Source organism: Rhineura floridana, chromosome 13 (genome assembly GCF_030035675.1).
Source record: "Rhineura floridana isolate rRhiFlo1 chromosome 13, rRhiFlo1.hap2, whole genome shotgun sequence".
In the NCBI taxonomy this organism is placed as follows: domain Eukaryota; kingdom Metazoa; phylum Chordata; class Lepidosauria; order Squamata; family Rhineuridae; genus Rhineura; species Rhineura floridana.
The window spans coordinates 28,756,135-28,778,309 of record NC_084492.1 but is presented as its reverse complement, the minus strand read 5'-3'; the positions used below and the strand labels follow the sequence as shown (position 1 = coordinate 28,778,309).

At 45.3% G+C, this 22,175-nt stretch overlaps 1 protein-coding gene across 12 annotated transcripts in view; it reads left to right on the top strand.

Annotated features, from left to right (window-relative positions):
• Positions 1–22,175, top strand: part of ZNF423 (zinc finger protein 423) — a 403,966-nt gene that overhangs the window by 48,013 nt on the left and 333,778 nt on the right. For 4 of the 12 annotated variants that reach the window (XM_061594190.1, XM_061594189.1, XM_061594184.1 and 1 more), the window contains exon 1: positions 5,962–5,982. The exons of the other annotated variants lie outside the window; for them this stretch is intronic. The gene's annotated coding sequence lies outside the window, so the exon portion shown is untranslated. Of the gene's footprint in view, positions 1–5,961; positions 5,983–22,175 lie in introns of those variants that run through there. 12 annotated transcript variants of the gene reach the window in all.

Here is a 22,175-nt window from a genome sequence, read left to right as displayed (position 1 = left end):
GTCTGAATTAGCAAGATGGTCCTTATAATCCTAATGCCAAAAATGAGCTCCCAAGTTGGGATGCCCTTACAACACTATTTTTTTCTGCCACGTTTGAAATGATAGGAACATAGGAAGCTGCTTATGCTGAATTGGACTGTTGGTCCATCTAGCTCAGTATTGTCTGCACTGACTGGCAGCGGCTCTCCAGTGTTTCAGACAGGGATCTCTCCCAACTACATGCCGGGGATTGAACCTGGGACCTTCTGCATGCAAGGGAGATGCTGTACTATTCAGCTGTGGCGCTTCCCCAAGATAGTCGAGGTGACTATACCCACATTCACACCATAAATTTAAAGCATCACTATACCACTTTAATGAAATGCATATTGACTCCACTATGCTACATTCTCTTTCAGGCATCTTGATGTTCTCGCTGTTGCTCTCGCTCTGCCCTTTAGAGACAGTCCTCTGGCATTAAGATGTGTTTTGTGGGGGAAAATAATGCATGAAGTTTTTCAGTCTTGTTTCCACTCCAGTGGTCATTGGAGGTGAGAGTGGCCTCTTCAGCCTTTTGGTGCGAATTTCTCCTAAACACACTTTTGTATGTAGTTTTAACTAATGTACACATTTTTGCAAGCAGTTCCTCTGAGCGCAATGCATTTTCGTGTACTATTTTCACTAACACATTCATTTTTATGAACACTTTCCCTGAATATATGCATTCTTGTAAACAGTGCTTGGTCGGTGAACTGCATCATGACATTAGGAGAAATGAAAATTTCGAAGGAAGGCTGGGTTTCAGTTCTCACATTGTTTTGGAAAGTGCGAATTTAATAAATTCAGCTTTAAATGCAAACCTAATAGAAATTATTTCCCTTCCCTAGTGTATGGTGGTGTGGGGAGGCCACAAGGAGGTGCATGTAGCCAAATGTCAAATCAGGGATTGTTTAGACCAGATGTCTGACCTGGATGCATTTATAGGAGTCATGGAGGAATGCCTGAGTTCCTCTGACTTGTTACTGTTTAGAGGCCTCCTCGCTAACCTTTCTGTGGCTCAGAGCTGTTTGGTGGCACAATTGATTGGCTGATCAGCAGGGTGCGTATTGCATCTCTTTTAACTTGTAAACCATCTTTTAACAAGATGGTTTACAACAGGGATAGCCAACAAGATACCTTTTAGGTGGTGTTGGACTACAAATCCCATCATCCCTGGCTTTGGCTGTGCTGGGTGGGGAGTCAGTAAACAAAAACAAATCACCTTCTCCTGCATCAAGGGTGAGGAACCTCTGGCCTTCATGCCAAATTTGGCCTGCCAGGTCTCCTTGGTCAAGCAGCACCCACTTTCTGTATGTGCTATGCACACGTATATGACATCAGATGTGGGGCAGGTAAGGATGGAGTTTGGTCAAAAAGGGCTTTGCAGATACTGCAAATTGGCATTGCCTGCAAAACCCCTTGCACAGCGCTTCCCATGTGACCGACCGCCAGTGGTTGTTGGGTGCTCAGGAAACTCACTGCAGCCTTCATGGACCTGTCCATAACCCAATATCATTTTTGGAGGCAGTTCTTCAAGTGCCCTCCAGATGTTGTGATCTGCAGTTCCCATCATCCTTGACTATTGACCATGTTGGCTGGGCTGATATTTGGAGGGCGCCATGTCGGCTATCCCAGTAAGTATCTCTCTGATGCTGTGTTGAATCTTGGAGATCCTTGGAAAGGTGGAGGCTTCTTACTGTTTTCTGGGCTTCTAAGGCTTGGCACAAAAAAGGGTGAGCTCCCATCCCTCTCCTCGACTGTGGAGGAGTTGCCTTGGGGTCAGTCACTGTCTCTTGGCCTAACCTACCTCACAGGGTTGTTGTGAGGATAAAATGAGGAGGGGAACAACTAGATATGACCCCTTGAGCTCCATGGAGGAAATGCAATAAATAAATAAATAAAGTCACAGTTCGCAGCATTAAAACACACATTATTAGGAACATAGGAAGCTGCCTTATATTGAGTCAAACCGTTGGTTCATCTAGCTCAGTATCATCTACACTGACTGGTAGCTGCTTTTTTGGGTTTTGGGCGGGGAACCCCTCCCAGCCCTACTTGGAGTTGTTGAGGATTGAACCTGGGACCTTCTGCATGCAAGGCAGATGCTCTACCACTGAGCCACGGCCCTTACCCAAGAAGTTCCAAAAATGCAGCTGTCACTTTGGGAGGGATGGAAGAGAGTAAATAAGAGATGGGGATTGGGTCAGTACCTGAAGCTAGACCAGCCCTTTTTGAGCCATTGGCTTTCGTGAACTGGCCACAGATTGAACCCTTTACACAGTGGTCCTTCTCCCCCCCCCCCACACCATTCCTTACCTCCCTGTCTCCCAGGGACTTACCCCTACCATGCCTCCAATAACAAACAGCCTGGGGAATGGGGCAGATGGCCTCCTTCAAAACAGTGAGGGCTTGTCTCTTCTGGGCTTGTTCCCTGCTGAGCCGGCAACAACAGCAGCCCAGGGAATCGGGCAGATGGTCTACTGGCTGCTGTTAGAGTAATTGTCTCGGCTGGTTACTTCTGCAGCTAGCAAAACCTTCCGTTTTGTGGCTCCCCCCCCCCCAAATGATCATATTTTCTTTTTCTTTTCCCTGCCCTCTGTGGCCTGTTTTTCTACTTCATATTATTTCTTCCTCTCTCTTTTTTGAAATGCCCCACCATCTGGAGAGGTCATTTCTAGCAGACTTGAAGCACGAATCCAGCACCCTGGTGCTGTTTCAAAAGATACAGCCGAATGGTAAGCTTTCTGTGGGTGGCATAACTGGTGCATTTGAACCCTTCCACCCCCCCCAACAAATGCTCGTTTTCCCCGCTGGAAGTATTTAAAGGTGTGATTTAAAATCACTTCTCTTCTGCGTGGCTTCCACTACAGTGTCAGTGAGGATTTAATGACTGCTGTGTTTTATTTCCCCCCCCATATATATATTTTGCTTTGTACTCACATTGAGAAGATTAATCATGGCTAGGTGACATTCCTTTGTGTTAAGCAAGGATATAGTGGCAAATTGTTGCCTGGGAACTGGGCACTTTAACTGGCGGTCGCTGTCCTGGAAGACAGGATCTTGCCACATACCTCTTTGGGCCTCCAGACATTGCTGAACAACAACTCCCCAAAGCCCTGTGTATTGGCCATGCTTCCTGGGGCAGATGGGAATTGTAGTTCAACATCACCCGGAGGGCCAAAGGTTCCCCACACCTGCTGTATCATGTCCTGTCCTATCTTAGCTGGGCTCTGAGCTCCCAGGGTGGTAGGCTGCGGTTGTGGTACTTGGACTGGCATCAAGGGTTGGCTTGGTAGGGCATCTGCTGAAAGGGTGCCAATGTCAAGGCCTGCTACAGTGAGGAGGTAGACCCATTGAGATGGGGGGCTGTGATGTTCCTATATATTAGTGTATATATGGTAAGTGCTGGTTGTTTAGAGTATACATGGTAAGTAGTGAAAGAGGAGGGGGAGTGAATGGGCAATAGAATGCTTGATGATTGGCTGAATGTTTAAAATGGCTGACAGTATAAATGAAAGGATGACAGGTAAATCTGGATGAATGTGAGGTGGTGAATTGTGGAATCTGGGGGGAGAAGAGAAAGAGTGGATTGCTTGGTGGGGTTTGAGAGAGTTGTTTGCCAGGAGAGAGTGAAGAAGGAGGGGGGTGGAGTTCAGATTAGTATTGAGTAAAACCATATGCTTATGTGCCTTAAGAAGAAATCTTGTTAATCTTGTTAGCTTTGTTATCTTTAATAAATACTTAATTTGGTTTACCAAAGGCCTGATCCTTGGCTGGGGTTTCACAGACCAGAAGGGAGGGTAAGGTAATGACCAAGGCTGAAGGGGAACTGTAACAAATGGTGGCAGCGGTGAAGAGAGTAACAATACCAGTATTCAGAGTCTCTGGGAATACTAGTATTGGGACGTTACTGGTGGTTGCTTAGCAGGGGGATCTGTTGAGATCTGTGCTAGAGCGGATAGGGAAACCATAAGAGAGAGCGGTCCGGACTGGTGGAGTCCCTGGTGGTGCCTAGTGACAGGCAGTAGCCACGCGCAGGTAGGAACCTGACAGGGAGAGCCAGGGAAGGACGCATCACAGGGGCCATAGAGGGTGTGGAGCTGGCACTGCTGCCTCTTAGCATAGTGGCACTGCAGGTGACAAAGCAAGATCAAAACTCAGAAGCCTTGATGCTTTAGCAAGTTGCAAAAGCCTTCTGGGGGTTGGCTAGGCTAGTTCTGCTGTTGGCTTGCTACCTGAGGAAGTGAAAAAGCCACTGTCTTGTTCTGTAGCCTTTGCCTCCTATGGGGTGCTGATGATGGGGGCTGTTCCAAGAGTAGGGATGTAGGAAGGCATTGTAGTCCATTCTGCCCTGTATTTGTTGCATGCAGCACTGTTTCTGTTTTGCTGCAGTTCATCTTCTGCCAAAACGAGATCTCGCTGTCTGCTGTGGAGAAATTAGGTAACTTATATACAGTAGGGCCCTGCATTATGGCATTCCGCATTATGGCATTCTGCTGATGCAGCGGCTTTCAAGCAGGGGAAATTCCCCGTTTTAAAGCCGGTTTTGCGACTTTTTCGCGTCATTTTTTTGTGATGTGTCCTATTATAGTCTATGGGGCCCTGCTTTACGGCGATTTCTGCTTTACGGCGAGGGCCTGGTCTCTCACCCGCCGTATTAGCGGGGCCTTACTGTACTTTACAAAATGATGTAAATGGCGTTACGATTATGTTATTCCACCCCATTCATTTCAAGGCAAATGAAATGCAATGTAATTGGGGAGAGGAAATATAATCAGTTACGTACAGTGGAGGCTGGTGGTTCTGATGTCGGCTCTTTAAAGCAGGCCTTGACATTGGCACCCTTTCAGCAGATGCCCTACCAAGCCAACCCTTGATGCCAGTCCAAGTACCGCAACCGCAGCCTACCACCCTGGGAGCTCAGAGCCCAGCTAAGATAGGACAGGACACGATACAGCAGGTGTGGGGAACCTTTGGCCCTCCGGGTGATGTTGAACTACAATTCCCATCTGCCCCAGGAAGCATGGCCAATAGACAGGGCTTTGGGGAGTTGTTGTTCAGCAATGTCTGGAGGCCCAAAGAGGTATGTGGCAAGATCCTGTCTTCCAGGACAGCGACCGCCAGTTAAACGCCAGTTAAAGAATCCACTCTGGGTTTTAGTCTAAACTTTCAAGAAGCTCTTCCAAGGTGAACACCTTGTTTGGACTAAAACCTGGAGTGGATTCAGTGCCCCACTGACAATGGAGCCACCAGCCTCCACTGATAACATACCATTTGTGGACTGGAAATGACAGCAATGGTGAATACTGATTGTATTAGCTGGATGGATTTCCGTTCTGGATGTAGGGCGAATAAGCAAACATTGGCAATCTCCACACTTGTTTCTGTTTTCATCAGAATTCTCTAACATCTAACAGTGAGTGTTCTAAATCTGAATAGTGTGGCAGATAGGGGAAATTAAGACTCTTTGTCCTGGTCATCTTCTTTGCTGTGGAGTGGGAGAGTTGAGAGACCAAAGAGTTTGTTCGGCAGCCTTGAACCTCCTAGAGCACTGTTCTTCAACCTTGGGTCCCCAGATGTTGTTGGACTACAACTCGCATCATCTTGGCTATTGGCCAACATCTGGGGACCCGAGGTTGAACAGCACTGTCCTAGAGCACTGGGCAAGGGAATTCATCCAGGGAGAGGGTATATTAAACAGGTACTGTTGTGGGGCGTGTGGTTCATGAAATACTCTTCTGTTTCAGGTACATCAGAAGCTGTTTTTTATCAGGTCAGACTCTGTCCACCTAGCCAAGTATTGTCTGCTCTGACCAGCAGTCGTTTTCCGGGGTCTTGGGCAGAGGCCTTTCCCATCACCTGGTATCTGATCCTTTAAACTACAGGTTCCAATGCTTAGAACAGGGAGACCTTTTACATGCAACGCACACATTCTGCCGCTCAGCTATGGTCCCTTCCCTAAAGGTAAGGCCCCCTTCTCCCCTCCTGAGCAGGGCTTGTGGGCTCCAAGGATATTCCAAGGATGATCCCTGGTATTGAGGCAAAAGGTCCTGGGACTCAAATGCTGAGGAGCTCCCTAGCTCAAATTAGCCTTTTGTCTCAGTTCTTTAACATATCCCATTACTTTTCACATTGCTTTCCACCACCATTTTCTTTTTGCGCCCACCCTCTCCAACTGTAGTGAAGCTTTTCAGCCTCCATGTTCAGAGGCTGTTGTGCCACTGAAAACCAGCTGCTGGGGAGAGGACTATTGTGTTTTAGCCCCGCCTGTGGGCTTCCTGGAGGCATATATGACTGGGCACCACGGGAAGCGGGACATTGGACCTTTTGGTCTGTACTAGCAGGGCTTTTCTTCCGTTCTGAATGGTGGTGGGACAGCACCGAGGCTGGTCTGCTCGGCAGCTTGCAATCTGTACATGCTCCAGTCATCTCTCGTGGTGCTGTGGCTTTCCGAGTTTTTGTACAGCATATATTTATCTGTCTCTAGTGAATTTATATTTTCCCCCCATTAATGCTGCCTGCTGGAAAGTGTATTCTCGGCGGGCTAGCTAAGACGACTGGTCCCTAGCCAAAGGTCTTCTCCTCCTCCTCCTCTGCCTTCCCTCCCTTCCTCCTCCCAAGGCGCCTGATTCTCTTTATTTTTTTTCTGTCCCTAAGGAGAGCTTTGGTGCTCCAGAGCATCTGTGTTCCAGGCCCAGTAGGGAGGGGGAGACGGAAAATCGTGCTGTGGGACCTGCTGACTTTGTTCTTTCTTTGTTCTTCTGGGTGTTGCCTGAAACACGACTGTGGCGCCCAACTTGTCGCTGACCATTGGGCTCCCTTAATCCTGAGTCGGAGGATTAATTCTCCCTCCCTCGGTTGTATTTTGTGCCCCAGCTGACATGCAGTTTGCCCCCCTGCCTACATTTGTGATTGGCTCCTCCAGTTTTCAAGAAAGCTTTTTCTCCTGACAGGAGGGAGAGCTTGCTCGATTGATTTTTTTCCCACCTCTTTCCAATCCCCTCCCCCCATCCTGTTTCCTCCTGTTCGTTTAATCAGGGGGCTTTGAATATTGTGCTCAAGCAACAATTCCACGACTCAGAAAAACCTACAATCTGCACCTGGAATATATGATGCAAATTTGGCAGGTTTCATAGGGCTGCTTTGTTAGGATCAGGCTTCTTAGAGGTGTTCAAATCCAACTCTGTGTGCGTGTGCGTGAGAGAGAGAGAGCAAACTGAGCCACAAACCAGGAAAGGGAGTTTGAAGTTTCATACATTTGTCAGGAGTGATATTGCAATCTGTTTCACACAGCTTTACATCTGTCTTGTTTTGTTTTTAAAGATTTTTTTTAAAACCAAAAATGTCATATATATATATTAAGGGGCTCTTCTTGCATGGTAAAAATGGCACTGAAACTAGCAACAAGCTGCTCACACAGGCCCAGCCCTCACACAATGCTAAGCCAAACCATGGCTCAGCATGAGTGAGTGTGCAACTGCTTGGAGCACCAATCGCGACTGCTTTCCTCCTCCCCTGGTCCTGCTGTTGTTGCGCTATCTGGAGCAAAGCCATAGTTTGGCTTAGTGTTACTCATGAACCAGGCGTGTGGCTTGTCTTGCTCTGAGCACACCATGGGCTGTAGTCAAGGTTTGTTCTTTGCTTGCCACTCATGGCTTGTTTAGGGGAGACAAACCATGAGCCTGGATTCACATGTAAAATTAAGCCAAACCATGGCTTAGTTCCTGGTAGCTCAGGAGTAGAGGATGAAGCTGCTGCAATATTTGTTGTAAGTACCCACATGCTTGCTTCTTCCCACTTAGCCGTAGTTTGCCTTAGTGTTACGGGTACACTGGGCCAAAGTATGGCTTGTGGACAGTGATGACCCATGGAGAGAATAAATTTTCTGGTCACCTAGCTGGCTGAGATGTTATGGTTTATGCCCAAATTAATATGGTTTATGCTGCACTGGGGTCCTTCTGGGAGGCAGGGCGGAATATAAATTTAATTAATTAATTAATTATTAATAAATGAATGTACTTTTAGATGAGGTGGATTCTGTTTAGCACCTTTTCTCACTGACAAATTGATCAGACTGGGTAGCCAAGACTAGGAGAGAGCTTATATAAATCCAGCAGAATCCCTGTTGGCTTCCCAGGTCACCTAAGTCTGGGCTGATTGGCTACAGTTTCCCTTCCTGCCACTGTTAGGGTGTGTGTGTGTGTGCTGTGGATCAGCAAGTCTCAGGCCAGCTAGTCCATCCTTCTGTAAACTGTACCTGATCCCATTGCCAGATTCCCTGGTTTGAGTTTGCTGGCGCCATAAACAGTCAATTCTGTAAAGCCTTGGCATGTTGCTGCATAATAAATGCTCATCATCATATCCTTTTTCATACCACTATTAAGGGAACAACCTAAAGTATACATCTCTTTGTTCTGTACTGTATTTAAACTCGAGTGTAAGCATATTATTTGCTAGTAGTATTCAGTTTTTCCCTCCAAAAAGCAAATAAGAATCGTAAAACCAACATAGAAGCTGTTGCTAATAATATTGCTTTGTTTTCTGTGTTTGTTGCAAGTAGTATTAAGGGCCCGTTCTATATCTATTTATGGGATTTCCCCATGGGCACAAACTCTTCAGAGGGTTCTGTTCATGACGTAGCTAGATCTCAGCAAGAGATTTTGCTGGTTGTGTTGCATCCTGTTCTATTGTCTGTGAAAGAAGAGGCATATTTCTGTGATGGTGTCAAGATTTCCTATCGGATAAGTTCAAGTTTGTCTTTTGAGGATGAAGGATTTGTATTAGGTGGGCAATTCAAGGGTGCTGTTGTAACATTTTACTGCAAGTGGTGCATTACATTGATACCAATTAGTAATATAACAGGGTATTCCCATTTGTGAATGTTATTTTTGTATCTTCTTCTAACCGATACTGTTAAAGTTGCGAGTCAACTCATTGTAGCTCTCCAGATGTTGCTGGACCTTCAACTCACACAAGCCATCATCCATGATTATAGGCCATGCTGGCCCAGGCCGATGGGAGTTGGAGTCCAACAACACCTGACGGGCTGCAGATCGCCCATCCTTGACTTGAGGCTTCCTAAATCATTGCTCATGGAAATGTGAATTTCTTTGCTTACTGCTTTTACCACTTTTGGATAGAACCATGAAGTACTGTTCCCTTATGCCTTCCTTAGCAGTGCAATGATGAGTAGGCGTGTCTCCCCTGCTCACTACAGGGATGGTCATTGGACTAGGGATGTAAAGATGCAGCAGTTTCCATCCTGGGTTTGTCAGAATCAGTGCTGTTTCCGTTCTGCTGCAGTTCGGCTTCTGCTAAAAGCTGCATTGTCTCGCTATCCAGTATGGCTGAAACGTACATAATTACATAATTAATTTCAGTGCTTTTCATTGGAAGGAAAACATGAAAAGCAATGCAGTAAAGTAATGTCTGTGGGTCTACAAAAGCAATAAGAGTGAATACTGCTGTTTGCTTGCATGATTTCTGTGACCTCTGATGAATCTGCAAATTGCAGAAATTTCTGCTCCCATTTATATTTCTAACAGAATTCTCTGATATCTGTAATTGGGACATACCAGAGTACTGCCTTGCCAGTCCCTTCCTCAAGAGCTGATACGGACCGAAGGGACTGTAACTCGGTGTCGGAGCACATGCTTTGAATGCAGACAGCCCCAGATTCATCTGCAGTTAAAAGGATGAGAAGGCAGATGATGAAAGGCTCCTCTGCCTGAGAGGACTTCTGTTAATCAGTGTAAACTAGCGGTTCCCAAACTCCCCCCTCCCACAGATCACTTGAAAATTGCTGATGGTCTTGGCGGACTGCTTAATGATTTTTCCGCCTGTTGTAGCAATTGTAATGCACAGTGCTAGATGCTGTATGATTTTGAATGGCTTCTTTTATGTCTTCTATTGAATTTACATGTATTACAATTTGCATTTCATGGGATTCAAATTCTAATAAAATAAAATGGATAAGAAATAAGAGAAGCAACAAAAATACAGTTAGATGTCAATATGAACATTTAATGTGGACATGCCGCAGACCATCCGAATGAAACTTGTGGGTGTCTGGTGGTCCAGGGACTGCAGTTTGAGAACCCCTGATGTAGAAGATGCTGGGCTAGATAGACAAATATTCTGACTGGGTATAAGGCAGCCTCCTGTGTTCCTATCCCTAGCCTATGCATTGCTAATGCTTTGCTTTCCTTTTCTCTGCTGCTGCTCCCATGAAAGAGGCGTTAGCATCCTCTACTACAGGGCTGGGGGAACCAGATGTTCTTGGACTCCAATTCCCATCAGCCCCAGCCAGCATGGCCTGTAGTCAGGGATGTTAGGAGTGGGAGTCTGAGAAAAGCTCTAGAGCAAGGATAGGGAATCTGCGGCCTACCTTTTTTCCTCCATCCCTGTAGCAGCTGCCTTGTACTTCGGCCGCTTTCAGACATGGGGCTTATTGCATTAGTTTAACGGTTTAAAATGGTAGCGCTTCTGTCCCGATTTCTAAAATTCCTTTCACACTACAGTACCTGTTGCGTTAAGGAACAGTAGCTTTTTCAGCCGATACACCGGCATCAATACTGACTTATGACTACCATATAAATAGGGTTTTCATGGTAAGCGGTATTCAGAGGGGGTTTACCATTGCCTCCCTCCGAGGCTAGTCTTCCCCAGTTGGCTAGGGCCTGCTCAGTTTGCCACAGCGGCACAAGCCAGCCCCTTCTTTGTCCGCAACTGCCAGCTGGGGGGCAACTGGGCTCCTTGGGACTATGCACCTTGCCCACGGCTGCACAGGTGGCAGGGCATGTAACCCCTGAGCCACTCACTGTGGGGGTGATCTTTAGCTGGCCCTTGACACCCAGGAGACATGAGTGGGGATTTGAATTCACAGACTCTGGACTCCCAGCCAGGCTCTCTAAAAACTATAAAACATCTAAAACAAATTTAAGAACCCATTAGGTTTAAGATTACTAGCTTGTGCTAATCTCTGTTTTTTGTCCCAGTTCCACGTGAGGAAGCTCAGTGGCTGAGGCGATTTGATATCCCTAGCCCAGCCTTGTGAGTTAGACCACACAAGTTACTAGCCTGCAAAAAACAAAGACCTAACCTGCTAGGTGATGGCGTTGGCGACCAAGGAGGACTTGGGAGGTCTGGCCTGACTGCAGGCCATTGCGGTTCTTTGCTGGCTGCAGAGGTGGAATGCAGAAGTTCCTCCACTGGTGGTCTGCTCATTTGCCTGCAAGGAGTTCCTTGTTGCCTCTGGCTACCAGGCTATTGTTTTAATACAAGGCTGGCCAAAACTCTGCTCGCTCTGTAACTTCCAAGTATGCCCAGACTGATTTTTTTGAAAAATGAAACTTTCCATGTATTTTGCGTTTTGGACATTTTTCTACTCCGTTTTGATATATTTTAGGTAGAACTATATGTTTGGGTAGAATATAGGGAAGTATAGTCTTACAAAGTTCTAACCAACTTTAGTTTTAGTTTAGAGCAGACTTTTTCTTCTCTCTCTCTTTGGCAAGGGGAGTATATATATGTCTGTCTATGGAAGTCTTAGAAGAAGAAAGCGAACCGGGAAACGCACATCTACCGAGATACTTTTTGGCAAGCCAAGGAAAATATTACCTTAGCCCAACAAATGGGTTATTCAAAAAAATTTCTACCAAGACAAACAGGAGAAAGTCAAGGATAAGTGAGTTTTCAAGCAATAAGGGATGTGAGCCTCTTAAGTCATGCTATCAAAGCCCTGCAGCCTTATAGATGGCCGTGCTTGATTTAAAATGCACCTCTAAAATGGACACAAAAAATGGCATGCAAACCTTTTCTTTAACAAATCTGTGGATATTTACTTATTACTCTAGCATGCTTTTGACTCTCTCTTCCCCGGTCTGCCCTTTTGGTTCTGCTGAGGGCATGTTAACTGTAGGCCTTGAGCTTATTGCAGGAGATCAACAGGAAAGAGCAGTAATGGATCTCCAGAAGGTTGTTCCAAAATCATGGGGGCCAGAACTGAAAAGGCTCTGCTCATTTTAGCAGCAGTTGTAAACTCTCTGCATGATGATGTTTGGTGTGAGAGAAACTTTCTTAAGATCATGCTGCTCGTTTAGGAAGGCTTAAACCAGGGGTTGGTGAGAAACCATGCAACTCCATATATTGCTGGACTACAACTCCCATGATCCTGGATCATTGGCCATGCTGGCTGGGGCCGATGGGAGTTGTAGTCCAATAACATCTGGAGAGACAGGTTCCCCATCCCTCTCTGTATAATGATGACTACGTAGCTACTGCTGATCCATGCTGTCTTGGTAAGTTTAGAGAAGAAGCATAACATTGATGTCATTTGCCATATTCTGAAGTAGCAACAGCATGTGTGTACACACCAACACACATACGGTGGAACCTGTGGGTCTCTTCAAGTTGTTGGACTCTCTAAGCTTCCGTCAGCCCCAGCCAGCGTGGCCAATGGTCAAGGGAGGACCGTTGTAGTCTGGCAACATCGAGAGGGCCAAAGATTCTCATTCCTTTGCTATCATGGTGCCCTGTAGATGTTTTGGACTGGAAAGCACCAGGTCAGCAAAAGCTGCTTTGCAGGCTAGAGCCAGTATCTTGCACTGAGCCTGGCAATCTGCTGGCAGACAATGTAATTTTTTAAATTTGAATCGTTTGACACTCTTACCAGTATTGTAATGCAAAGAAGAAATCGATCACTTCTGCACATTTTTGTTAACTAAGCAGTCCTGCCAGGATGGTTCAGCTGGCTACTATTGTTTTAAGCTGTAGCATGGTCTGGCGCAAGAGGAGAATGTCCACGGAAGCATACAGGAAGTCAGTCAGGAAACGCAGCAGATGCTTTATCAAAGACCTGTTTTTGCGCATTGTCTTGTTAAGGGGCCAGCACAGTTTCTGCTGGAAAATCCACGGGGGGAACATGTAATTTCCTTGAATGGGAATTGTAACTCTGTAGTGTAGGACCCAATCTTAGTGCTACACACAGGGTCTGCTACTTCAGTCTTTGGGGGCTTCTATCCAAATATGATTTTTCTCACATGTATTTGGAAAATGTAGCCTGGGAGAAAAAGGTGAGTTGAATTAGAGGTTGTCTGTCTTGACCCCGTTGTGTGGGATCCTTGGAACACCGAGAACTGCATGATATGCTTACAGTTTAAGTCTCCACTGACCATCGGGCTGCAATCTAGAGAACTAGCCAACTAGTTTTCCATTCTTGGTGAAGCTTTTGTTCATATATCAAGTTTTGTTCATATAACTGCTTGCGGGGTTTCTACAGGCATCTGGCTGGCCACTGGAAAACAGGCCACTGGACTAGAGGGCCATTGACTTGATCCAGCAAGGATGATCTTATGTTCTTATCAGGTGTGGGAACTGAGTCTCTCTGTCCAGCCAGATTGTTCTCTCCCTGACCCCTATGGGCCTATTTGACAAGTGGGTGGTGTGCCCAACTGCCTAGGGCTTGCACCAGCCTGCCGTGGGCCTGAACTCCCCCTTGCGTGTGCGCACTTAAATATGCCCAGTTGCGCCACCTTTTACATCACTGTGTCAGCGCGCAGGTACAGCGATGCAAGAGGTACGACTGAGCGTATTTAAGTGCACGCTGCCTGTGTGTGTGTTTGGGGATGATGTCGCCTGCAAGAGTGGAGCTCCACAATCCATGCTACTGTCCAGTCGCGGCTGATGACCCAATGCTGATGGGGATCGCAGAGCAGGAGCTCCACCCTCCCAACCCCAGCTGCAGGGACCCTCTTCCAGTGCCTGACCTAGCCACCTGCTGGCACCAGGCCTGCACCTGCCAGTCACCTGATGTTACAAAAGGCATCAGTTGACCCTATTTCTGAAATGAAATTATGTGGGCAAAAGACACAGCCCACAAAGTGCCGCAGATCAGCTAATTGCTGGTGCTCATGGAATACTGAACCCAGGCAGAATGCAGAGGCTTGTAAGACCTAGTAGGGCCCTTGAGCTGAAGCTTCTTCGCTGCTGTTGTATATTCAGTTTCCATGCTACATGATGTTTCCAAGCTTGAAAAGCTTCATAAAGCCATTGGTGATGCACTGAAGGAAGATGTGGATGTTTCAGGAAAAGTAAAAGTACCACCAAGCATGTACTAAGTTATTGGCCATGCTTTAAGCTGTTTCCTGGATTGCGGTCGGAGAAAGAAAACTCTTTACACCCTACCACCAAAATCCTCCCCCATCCCACACATTCACATTTTTTTCTGCCTGATATGCATCTACTGCCATGGATTCTACTCTGTGGTGAGTCCAACAGAATGTGATTTTGACCCAGTACACCGTGGGTGGGGAGCATCTGGGGGTGAATGTGGCCCTCTAGGCATCTCTAGTTGGCCCTTGGAATCCTGGCTACACACCCTTGGCAGGCCCTGCTTTGCTGTCTCATTTAATGTTTTTGCCCAGTAGGAATGTGCCTTTGATGATATACCATGCTTGTCTGAATGGAGGGTAAGAGAAGGATGTGTTTTCTGTAGAAACTAGTCTAGTGTACAGTACAAAGGTGAAATTTACATTTTTTATGTCCTTATGTCTTGGGCCCTGCCTCACTGCTGACATGAGCCCCTCGGAAGGTTGTCCAGAAGGGAATCTGGCCTCTGGGTTAAAAAGGTTCATCATCCTTGCAGCACATCCTACCGGGAGAGCAGTAAAAACTCCTCACATGCCACATGGGAGTGGTCTGGCCTTTTATGCACCAAAGAGTGGTGGACTCTGTTCTCTGGCAAATGAATATCGTTGGTCCCCTCCTTAATTAGTCTGTTCAGCAGCAGGCTACTGGCAACATGTTACTTCTCTGCTGAAAGAGCGCCACTGGTTGCCAGGTTCAAGTTTCTTGGGTTAATTCACAAAACCCTAAACAACGTGGAGCCTTAAGCATCATTTGATACCTTATGCTCTGCCTAGAACACTGATGGGGCAGTTCTCGTGGTTCCCCACGCCCCTGAGGTTTGGCTGCTCTTTATCAGGGACGGAGACTTTAGTGTAGCAGGCCCTGCCCTGTGGAACTCCCTGCCACAGTAGAGGTGTGGCAGGAACCATTCCTGCTTTCTTTTAGATGTCTCCTAAAAACGGTTATTCCGAGAAACCTTTGCAATATGAATTTCTTTTTACCAGCAAGTATTTATGGATATTTTTATTGATGTTTTATTGACCGTATTGACATTTTGTATGCTGTATACCGCTTTGCTGCATTTTTATAAATGTATGGTCTATAAATATTTCAATAAATTAGTCTGTCTACTATTCAGGTTTCACAGACTGGACATCCACAAACACAGTAACTTTACTCCATGGTAGTGGTGTCTTTTAGGGTTGTGTTGCACCCTTCCCCAACTTTTCAAAATATATTAGAAAACTTAAAAGACGAAGGAAGCATCCTGCATCCTGAATGACATCCTGTGTGCCATGGCAACATTCGTTTTGTTTCAGATTCCCAGCTAAGGGAATGGGATCTAGTCTGCATAAAAATGTAGTTTGCCTTGTCAAAATTACACGCAAGTGATTTTTGCAAACCTAGGAGCTACGACCACAAGCAAGCCGTCAGTTTAATTGAATCTGAATTATCTAGAGAAAATGCCAATAGCAGCAATTTGAATTCATTTCAATAATTTCAGGCTCACAGACCAACATTCTTTATTAATGATGACTTATTCTTTTTTTTTTTAAAAAAAGGGCTGATAACTTGTAATGATTTCCCCCCTTTTAAGAAACACATACATTTGATTGTGTGATGAAGTATAAGCAGCAAATTGAACTTGGATTTGGAAGATCTGTTTGGAGCACGACTCATTTGGTGGATTCATTCAGAGGCCTTTTGTAAGGCATGTTGTCTCTCAGCCTCAGTTTCTCTTTACACTGGGTATGTTTATTTATTAGAATAATCTATATGCCATCTTTCTACTTACAGAGAATTACTCAAGGCAGGAAACAACAGTGAGAGAGCAATGACAATCTTTATCAAACAGGGCATATTTTAAGGCGTTGTTACTGGCTGGCCATTTTTTTCATTCAAATGGCTTGCACGTGGAAGCTTTTCTACTATGTGCAAGCCCTGACATTTGGAGTGAGATGAAGGTGGCTCACACTAAAAAAAAGGAGTGAATACAGCCTTGCAAATGCATTTATATAACTTAGTAGCCTAGCAAAATTCTTTCTAGCCTGCCCACCCACCAGTAAGCACATGAATTAAAAAGCAATCATCATCATCTCTAAAACTGTAATTTCACAACTTAGACAAATTGGTTAAAAACAAATGTTCTGGTATGAGAATTATTTTCATTTTTGCAGTAACCCAAAGAAGGTATTAAAAAAAACCCTGCACAGCACACAATAAATACTAAAAATACTGAATCTAATGCCAGAACTTCAAGATCAGAGAAATATTTTTTTCTGGGATTAGACAAGACTGAAAAGAAAATATTTGTTATTTTGTAGTAAAAGAACAATGCTTCGCCTTTGTGCAAAGGAGGTTTTCTCTTTTCCCCACCCCCAGCATCTATTTAGAACCCAATCTGCGTTTGTATTCTTGGTTCATTGATTAAATGTTATGTGTCCACTGAGTGTCCAGACTGGGTGTCCATTTGGACACACAACTGTTACTTAAAAAATGCCTTGCCAATTAAACAACTTAACCAGTTGAAACCCTGCAAGTAGAACAGTATGGCAGATAAGTTTTGTCAATCACCTTAAAAGGGCTGAGGCTAATTAAAAAAGGGAACCCCATGTAACACAATTGTCTTCACCCAGCAGTGGAGGGTTTTTAAAAAGGGGGGGGCAGGTGAGCTTCCCATGGGAGAGATCCATAATTAGACGGCACCCACAGAAAAGGCGCTCTGACGCCCACGTGAGGACTTGGAAGGGCCTCTCGGTCAGATCACAGGGTGCAGTCAGGATGATGGAGGAGACCACCTTAAGAAGAATCTGCTGGATCAGGCCATGGCCCATCTAGGCCAGCATCCTGATCTCACTCTGGCCGCAGGAAGCCTGGAAGCAGAACCTGACGGCAATGGCACTCTCCCCACCAGGCCAATGCCAGGTCGGGGTAGGCCCTTGAGCACCAAAGCACATTGTTGCAGCCGCCCCGCCTCCCATGTCGTGATGTCAGCACAGAGCTTGGAAAAGTTACTTTTTTAAACTAGAACTCCCATCAGCCTCAGCCAGCATGGCCACTGGATTGGGCTGATGGGAGTTGTAGTTCAAAAAAGTAACTTTTCCAAGCTCTGTGTCAGCATGCACTAATATGCTGACATGGAAGTCTGCGCCGGCCATGGGTGGGGTGATTTTGTCTAGGAGGGTGGTGGAGCACTCACTCCATCATCAGTGTCGGGTTGCAGGGTGTGATTTGCTGCTGCAAATCATGTTCCACGATCCAATGCCGTTGTGCATTGTGGAGCTCCACCCTCCCAGCCCCAGCCTATAGATCTAGGCAGAGTTCCCTTGGGAGCGGTTGCGGCCATCAGCCTGTGCCCCACCTGGCCACACGCTGGCACTGGGCCTGCACTCCTTTTGTGATTCCCAGCAACTGGTATTCAGAGGCATGCTGTCTCCAGCCGTGGAGGCAGAGCTTGGCTTTCATGGCTAGCCTTATCCTCCATGGATTTGTCTAATCATCTTTTAAAACCTTCCAGGTTGGTGGACATCGCTACCTCTTGTGGGAATGAATTTCAGAGTTTAACTGTATACTGTGTGAAGAAGTACTTTTGTTTGTTGATCTTGAATCTTCCAACATCCAGCTTTGTTGCCCTGCAGTAGGGATGGGCAAAGATGTCCATTTCGGTTTCTTACTTTTTCCAGCCTTAAATTCAGTTCTTCACGTCTCCACATCAGTTTGCAATTTTTTAAATGAAAAAAAGACCTCATGAAAATTTATCAGCTTTTTAATGTGAATTTCTCCGAACATGCACATTTTTTGCAAAGCAATTTCCCCTAATATAATGTGTTTTTGTATGTTTTCACTAGTATATGTATTTAAATGCACATTTGACCCTAATATATGTATTTTTGTACACATTGCTTGGCTGGAGAACTGCATTGCAAAATTCGGAGGTGCGTATATTTTGAAGGATGAATGTTTTGGTTTGCATATTGTATTGGAAAGCATGACTTAGGAAGGTAGGCTTGCCTTTAAATGTAAACAGAATCAGATTTCTCCCTAACCCTTACCCTTCAGATATCCTGGACTCCAGGCTCTTTACAGTATACTAGTGACTGGGTTTGCAGGATTGTTGAGAGAGCAAACGAAACAAAGTCGATTAAGCACTTGGCAAATTAGAGTGCTCTTATAAATAAGCAATAATAATGATGTGACTCTTCCTGCTTTTTCTTTTATGACATGGTTTACTTGGGTGTACATTTTGATCCTGGAAATATTTTCTGTGGCTAGAATCCCGATGTGTGTGCATGCATGTATCTGAGCACTGGGGTGTGTGTGTCTATATACTTCTTCCTTCAGCTCCTCATGTTGCATTGCGGGGTGTCTGTGTCTACATAACATGGGAGAAGAGGATGGCTCAAGCTGCAGAGGGCAAGTGGAGAATCTCAGAATTTGAGGGGCACAAACGGGTACCTCTGTCTTTCTTGGAAGTTGCGAGGTTGGTGACAGCTGAGAGTAACTTATGGAACATTTTCTTGTTTTTAAATTAAAGGCAATATATTCTTCTCACCTGGCTGCTCTTGTCATCTGGAAACGTGTGTATTCTGTCTTCCTACCTGTATTGCACTCCTGGATAAGTCTTTTGTCATAAAGTAAAAAGAATTATGTGCAATTAATTTAACCTTGCCCATAACAGTGGGGGGTGATTTACTCCTGTCTCTTATTATTTTCTAGTCATACTTAATGAAGATGGATAAGAGAGGTTGGCTTCTCTACTGAGTTAATTTGCCCGTCTTTCACACTGAAGGTATTAAATAAGACGTAGGTTGAGATTTTTTGACAGTGCGAGAGTTCCTGTTCCGTGCTGCACATTATATCTTGGTGTGTGCCCCTCCCTTCTTCTAGAAGTGGTTGAACACACAAGGGGTGTTAAGGAATGGGGGGGAAAGGCCGTTTTGCACGTTGTACACCAGTGAACTAAGGGCAATGAAACAGGCTGGATGACGGCTAGAGTGCAAGTGGTGAAAGACTGTTGTGAGACTGATTGGGCACGAGTAAAACCTCATAACCATGCTTACTATGTGGTGGTGAGGGCAGAAGAAGACCCACTTGTCTGCCACCATTGCACTCTCAAGTAGCCATCTAGTGGAGCTTTTTCGTATTGTCAAGGGTTTGTTGACATCAACTCCAGGAAATGGAATTTTAGACCCTTCGGAGGCCCACTGAATTGTTTGCAAGGCACTTTGGGGGTAAAGTTGCTCGCCTACATAGCAATCTTGATGCCTCATCCACATTTACTGTAGTCCTCAGTGAGGTGTCCAATGTCTGCTGCTGTTCTTGGGAACAGTTTCAGTTGATGCAGCCTGATGACATGAACAAGGTGCTTGTGATGATGCGGCCAGCAATGTGTCCTCTCGACCCTTGCCCTTCTTGGCTTATTAAAGCTTGCCAAGGGGGTTTGACCAAGTGGATCCAGAGTGTGGTCAATGCATCGTTGTGGGAGGGAGTGGTTCCAGCCACCCTGAAAAAGCCCACCTTGAACTCATTGGTTTGCAATAATTACCAACTAGGTCGCAAATATTCCTTTCTTAGGTAAGGTGATTGAGAGGGTTGTGGAGCAGCAATTGCAAGTACTCTTGGATGAAGCAGATTATCTTGACCCATTCCAGTCTGGGTTTAGGCCTGGTTATGGGACTAAATCGGCCTTGGTCACCCTGATGGATAACCTTTATCGAGAGAACGACAGGGTGAGTGTGACCCTGCTACTCTCTATCTTTCAGCGGCTTTTGATACCATTGACCATGGTATCCTTCTGGGCTGACTTGGTGAGATGGGTAGTGGAGGCACTGTTTTACAGTGCTTCTGATCCTTTCTCCAGGGTTGTTTTCAGAAAATAGCATTGGGTAGTTGTCTTTTGGCCCCCTGGCAGTTGTGCTGTGGGGTGCCGCAGGGTACCATCTTGTCCCCCATGCTGTTTAACATCTATCTGAAGCCCTTCGGTGTGGTCTTCAGGACATTTGGGGCAAGATGTCAGCAGTATGCTGATGATACCCAGCTCTATTTTTCTGTAGCATCTGAATTGGGAGAGGCCGTGCAAGCCCTGGACCAGTGCCTGGACTCGGTGGTGGGCTAGATGAGGGCCAATAAACTGAATCTGAATCCTAGCAAGACGGAGATGCTGTGGGTTGGTGGTTCCTGAGTTCAGATAATTGCCTGTTTTGGATGGGGTCATACTCCCTCTGAAAGAGCAGGTCCGTAGCCTGGGAGTGCTCCTTGATCCATCTTTGTCGTTAGAGGCCCAGGTGACTTCCGTGGCTAAGAGTGCCTTTTATCACCTTCAGCTGGTAGACAGCTGTAGCCATTTCTGGATTGGGATAGCCTGACCACTGTTGTCCATTCACTGGTAACCTCCAGGCTGGATTACTGTAATGTGCTCTATGTGGGGTTACCCTTGAGGTTGGTCCAGAAGCTTCAGCTGGTGCAAAATGCAGCTGAGAGACTGCTCACTGGGGCAGGGTATTGCCAACATGTCACCCCGCTGCTGAAAGAATTGCACTGGTTATCTATTAGCTACTGGACTAAGTTCAAGGTTCTAGTTTTAGTGTACAAAGCCCTATACAGCTTGGGACCAGGATATCTGAAAGACTTATCTCTTATATACCCGGTCAATCACTGCACTCTGCAGGTGAGGGCCTTCTGAAGATACCATCTTATCAGGAGGTCCGTTCCGCACAACACAGGAGGCGGACCTTTAGTGTTGTGGCACTTACCCTTTGGAATTCCCTCCCCTTAAATATTAAACAGGCACCATCTCTGTTACCTTTCGGCACCTACTGAAGACCTTCCTCTTTCAATAAGCCTTTTAAGTAGAGACCTTATCCCAGTCTGCATCTGTGTTGGAACTGCTTTTTAATATGTTTTTAAACTTTTTTTTAAATAGATATTTTTAAAGCTTTTTTAAAAAAGGTGTTTTTAAACCTTTTAAGAAATGTTTTTAAAGATGTTTTGTTTTAATATATTTTAAAGTCTGTTTTTATGATGTTTTAAAATGTTTTTAGTGCTTTTGTTTACTGCTCTAGGCTCCTACTGGGGAGGAAGGGTGGGATATAAATCAAATAATAAATAAATAAAATATAGGGAGAATTAATGCTTGCCTACAGTGATGGCCGTCCCTGCTCCACGCTTGGTGAAAAGAGAACAACTATTCTCCTGCTTCTTATGCTTCTTTGTGTCTCATAAAACAAACACAACAATGTTATGAGCTGTATCCTGCGTTCTCTGGCCACTAGTGAAAGGGGGTACTAGTGTACTAGTGAATGGGTAAGTTTTAATATTGCACAACAGAGGAATACAACACTATAGCTGCACTAGTGGAAACTTGTTGCGTAACAGATTGTGCAATCTGTTGTGCAACTAGTGATGTGAAGGCCTGGGGATAAAAGCAGAAAAAATTGGAACCCCCCTTTTCCCTTTCTCCTCCCCCGTTTTTTGGAAACATTGGAGGGAAAAGGGCCTTTTTCTGTTCCCCCCTTTTTTTCTGGAAAATTTTAAAAAAAGAGAAAGAAAATGAACCCTGGAAAAACTGGATATTGTTTCCTCCCCCGACCCAGAATAATTGGGGAAAAAACCTGGGGCATAAAGCCCCCCGTATAATTTTTCTCTTCGTTTTTTAAATGTGACTGAGGAGTTCAAAATCATCTACTTCTAATTTAAACAAACCACAATTCCTTGTGACATTTGAACTTGGGGAACTGTGGTCCTTTAAATATGGTTTCAGAACAAGTTGGCATCTGAAACCATGGTTTGATCCTGGTTTTAACTGCAGTTGAAACAAACTACAGTTTCTATGTTTGAACGTAATGGGGAACTGTGGTTTGTTTAAATTGGAAGTGAAAGCTTCTGATTCATCTGGCAAATTAAAGAGGAGAAGCCAGAGCTGCTTCATATAGTCACTATGCTGTAGCGGGAAACCATGGTTTCCTGTTGCTTCTGAACCAGGCTGGAGTGTTCTTTCTTTCTTTCTTTCTTTCTTTCTTTCTTTCTTTCTT